The 5000-nt window shown below is 53.9% G+C and overlaps 1 non-coding gene across 1 annotated transcript in view; it reads right to left on the bottom strand.

Moving 5' to 3' along the window:
- The window catches only part of LOC124744160, a 1909-nt gene extending 378 nt beyond the window's left edge, over positions 1 to 1531 (bottom strand). Inside the window, exon 1 of the ribosomal RNA XR_007010651.1 lies at positions 1 to 1531. This exon is cut by the window's left edge and continues 378 nt beyond it. This is a non-coding gene — a ribosomal RNA (small subunit ribosomal RNA).
- Between the last annotated feature and the right edge of the window lie 3469 nt (positions 1532 to 5000).

Consider the following 5000-nt stretch of genomic DNA (forward strand, 5'->3'; position numbering starts at 1 on the left):
TATTGCTCAATCTCGTGCGGCTAGAAGCCGCCTGTCCCTCTAAGAAGAAAAGTAATCGCTGACAGCACGAAGGATGTCACGCGACTAGTTAGCAGGCTAGAGTCTCGTTCGTTATCGGAATTAACCAGACAAATCGCTCCACCAACTAAGAACGGCCATGCACCACCACCCACCGAATCAAGAAAGAGCTATCAATCTGTCAATCCTTCCGGTGTCCGGGCCTGGTGAGGTTTCCCGTGTTGAGTCAAATTAAGCCGCAGGCTCCACTCCTGGTGGTGCCCTTCCGTCAATTCCTTTAAGTTTCAGCTTTGCAACCATACTTCCCCCGGAACCCAAAAGCTTTGGTTTCCCGGAGGCTGCCCGCCGAGTCATCGGAGGAACTGCGGCGGATCGCTGGCTGGCATCGTTTATGGTTAGAACTAGGGCGGTATCTGATCGCCTTCGAACCTCTAACTTTCGTTCTTGATTAATGAAAACATACTTGGCAAATGCTTTCGCTTCTGTTCGTCTTGCGACGATCCAAGAATTTCACCTCTAACGTCGCAATACGAATGCCCCCGCCTGTCCCTATTAATCATTACCTCGGGTTCCGAAAACCAACAAAATAGAACCGAGGTCCTATTCCATTATTCCATGCACACAGTATTCAGGCGGGCTTGCCTGCTTTAAGCACTCTAATTTGTTCAAAGTAAACGTGCCGGCCCACCGAGACACTCAATAAAGAGCACCCTGGTAGGATTTCAACGGGGTCCGCCTCGGGACGCACGAGCACGCACGAGGCGGTCGCACGCCTTCAGCTCGCCCCACCGGCAGGACGTCCCACGATACATGCCAGTTAAACACCGACGGGCGGTGAACCAACAGCGTGGGACACAAATCCAACTACGAGCTTTTTAACCGCAACAACTTTAATATACGCTATTGGAGCTGGAATTACCGCGGCTGCTGGCACCAGACTTGCCCTCCAATAGATACTCGTTAAAGGATTTAAAGTGTACTCATTCCGATTACGGGGCCTCGGATGAGTCCCGTATCGTTATTTTTCGTCACTACCTCCCCGTGCCGGGAGTGGGTAATTTGCGCGCCTGCTGCCTTCCTTGGATGTGGTAGCCGTTTCTCAGGCTCCCTCTCCGGAATCGAACCCTGATTCCCCGTTACCCGTTACAACCATGGTAGGCGCAGAACCTACCATCGACAGTTGATAAGGCAGACATTTGAAAGATGCGTCGCCGGTACGAGGACCGTGCGATCAGCCCAAAGTTATTCAGAGTCACCAAGGCAAACGGACCGGACGAGCCGACCGATTGGTTTTGATCTAATAAAAGCGTCCCTTCCATCTCTGGTCGGGACTCTGTTTGCATGTATTAGCTCTAGAATTACCACAGTTATCCAAGTAACGTGGGTACGATCTAAGGAACCATAACTGATTTAATGAGCCATTCGCGGTTTCACCTTAATGCGGCTTGTACTGAGACATGCATGGCTTAATCTTTGAGACAAGCATATGACTACTGGCAGGATCAACCAGGGAGCTGCGTCAACTAGAGCTGAGCAGCCGGCCGCCCGGGAGTGTGTCCCGGGGGCCCGCGCGAACACGCAAGCGTCCGCTCAATCATTCTGCAAACAGGAGGAGGCTGAGCTCCCCTGCACAATACACCTCGAAACCCTCTCAGGTCCCGGCGGCGCGCAGCGCCGTCCCAAGTACTTGGTCGGGTTCGAGAGAGGCGCAATCGCCCGGAGTTAGGCGAGTAGACGCTTTCGGTGCGACCACCCGTGCTCCCAACTGAGCTTGCCGCTGCCGACAGAGGCCCGGGAGCGTGCTGTCGTGGCATTGCCGGCGGGAGACAACACGCGCCACCTACGGTGACCGGCAGCTCCAACGCCAGCGCCACAGAAGGACAAAAGCCCCACTTGGGTGCCGAAGCGAACTCTCCCAGCACAGCGCACGCGCCAACACATCCGCACAGCTGCGATACAAACCACCAGCGAGAACCGCTGGGGCGACCGAGCAGCAGACGGCGTCGCGGCGCCGAGCGCCGGGCGGCGGCGCATCCTCAACGCACACAGTCCTCAATCGGACCAGCACACTGAAGATGTCCACCGCGCTTCGCACCGGGCCCGCGAGGACCTACTTTGGCCGCACGGCGCCGCGCGCAGGGTGCGCCGGCGCGCAGCTGCGACGCCTGCCGCGTCCGTCGGCCGGCGCGCCTGCCACTGGCCGCCCCCACCAGCCGGCTGTAGCGCGTGCGCCCACGCACCGCGCGGCCAGCACGCCGGGAGGCGCCCCCTCACCGGCCGGGGACGGTCCCACCCAGCCACCGCCGCGTATCGCTTCACACCCAGATGCCGTTCAGTTTCGTCGGCATGGTGGGTATCGCTGGAACAACCGGTTAGTACCTCAACCTATCGTCGCCATCACCGATTCACCCCTAGCGAGAACAACCGCACCACAACAGGTTACCATTTGTTCATTTGCGTAACTTCACCAGAAAACGCAGGCGTCCATCGCCATTTGCAACTTCAACGATTATTGCATGCCTGTGTCAGGTGTCACGCCACACTACGTCTGCCCACATACACGCAACAAAATGTGCACGCCTAGACAATACGTGGAAGGTGGCCCCCGTACGTATGCGATGTCCATTGCTCGAACGACTGTCAACCGGCCTCTGTAGCATGTCGCAGATATGGAACGCGGTGCACCATGCCATCACGGTGTGTGAGGAGAGACGACTAGGTCCGAATACATCAACAGACAGCTCATGCTGATCGCCATCCACGGCGTCCGTTCCTCCCACACGTCTCTATGGCGTACCACACTGCAATCCAGCTCTCATAGGGAGACGACACGTAGCTGCGTGCACAATATTTGCACTGTATGGTCCGCCGTTTTTGGGCGCAGTCGTTGTGCGGTCACACATGTGCCACGATGTATCATTCAGTACATAAGGACGAATGTGCAGTACAGATTGTGGTTCACGCGTACGACATCAGCGGACAGTTGACACAGGCCGCACCACAACGTAGCCTGAGTACGTCGCATGCGAAGGGCATTGAACATGCAAACTTCTCACCAACCAGCTTGCGAAGGCAGGGGGCAAGGTGGGGACGTGGGGAGGGGCGGCATGTACGTCCTGCTGCCATCCACATTACAGTGTACAGCAGGAGCATGTGGAAAGTGAGCAAGACTTGCAAGGTGTTTAACATGAAGCGATACACAGGGGTGCGGGCAGTGCGAGTAGCGAACTATATTGCGAGGGTTGCGGGTGGGCAACACTACAGTAATTGAACGAGTCGTATAACAATTACAGAGCAGGTTTAGGCGACAACGTGGGTTACGTTAAGGCGACAACATGGGTTAGGTTAAGGCACAACATGGGTTAGGTTAAGGCACAACATGGGTTAGGTTAAGGCACAACATGGGTTAGGTTAAGGCACAACATGGGTTAGGTTAAGGCACAACATGGGTTAGGTTAAGGCACAACATGGGTTAGGTTAAGGCACAACATGGGTTAGGTTAAGGCACAACATGGGTTAGGTTGAGGCACAACATGGGTTAGGTTAAGGCACAACATGGGTTAGGTTGAGGCACAACATGGGTTAGGTTGAGGCACAACATGGGTTAGGTTGAGGCACAACATGGGTTAGGTTAAGGTACAACATGGGTTAGGTTAAGGTACAACATGGGTTAGGTTAAGGTACAACATGGGTTAGGTTAAGGTACAACATGGGTTAGGTTAAGGTACAACATGGGTTAGGTTAAGGTACAACATAGGTTAGGTTAAGGTACAACATAGGTTAGGTTAAGGTACAACATAGGTTAGGTTAAGGTACAACATAGGTTAGGTTAAGGTACAACATAGGTTAGGTTAAGGTACAACATAGGTTAGGTTAAGGTACAACATAGGTTAGGTTAAGGTACAACATAGGTTAGGTTAGGTTAGGTTAGGTTACACGTTGTTGTACGGAAAGGTGTAGGGGGGGGGGGGGGCGGGGGCGGCAGGTTCGTTGATAGTGATTATAGTAAGTGAATGCTTGTGACATGATCAGATTTGTCACGTCAGGATGCACCTTTGGCTTATTAGAGGCGGCGCTCCAATTCTATGCTTGTGTGAGACCTGTGTCTTTGACTCATGTCATTGTTTGTGCGCTGTGACAGGAGGTACTATTGTGATGTTGGGTGCACCGTTGTATAGGACATGTGTGGGTGTTGGTGCCTGGTCTGCGCAATGGTGGATGTCGAAAGGCTGGGATATTGTATTTTCCGCACGGACCTCCTGGTCTGGTTGTGATAGTGTGGATTGTGTAATGTGGCGGAGAAGATGCACTGGATGTTGTTCCATGCTGGTGCTTACATATTGTATGTGCGCCTGTTAGAAGCAGAGAGTGGTGCGTGATCAGAGTGTCTGGCTGACGTGTGGTTCCCATTTTGGGCAGACTCTTTCAGCATGTATACGGACAGTTGTGTATATTTGCTGTAGTTTGATGGCTCTGCATTGATTACTAATCAGCGCCGTGTGTACGGGTAATCTGGTTCCAGTCCAAAATGTTCCATCTGTGTACATTAGTGACAAAGACTCCCCCCATGCAGTGGGGCTCGGTCTGTTATAACTCTTCCGCGTAATATATTTGCCCCACGTTTTTGCGACTGCGAGTGCGAGTGCAACGCGCATGGGGACCGACATGCTGATGGCTCGGTATCGGACGCCGTACAGTGAGCAACGCGATCGCGTCTCTCGCTCGTAAGTGGTACAGGTCGCGGCTCATGTATACGGACAGCGGGAATGTCGCATATTGGAAATAACTCTTCATGAAACGCAAGTTATAGGGGTGGATTGCACTTTACGAGTGCGGGAAACGTCCGCCGTTCATCCGCTGGAGGTGCGAGTTTGGCGGTTGGGGTGGTGCACGAACGGGTGCGGGTGGCGTCATTGCCGGTCCACGGCTTCGTGCGGCAGAGCCACTGGAGATTGGGTGCTATGGTCGACAGAGGCTGCAGC

This window comes from Schistocerca piceifrons, unplaced genomic scaffold (genome assembly GCF_021461385.2).
Source record: "Schistocerca piceifrons isolate TAMUIC-IGC-003096 unplaced genomic scaffold, iqSchPice1.1 HiC_scaffold_278, whole genome shotgun sequence".
Lineage (NCBI taxonomy): Eukaryota > Metazoa > Arthropoda > Insecta > Orthoptera > Acrididae > Schistocerca > Schistocerca piceifrons.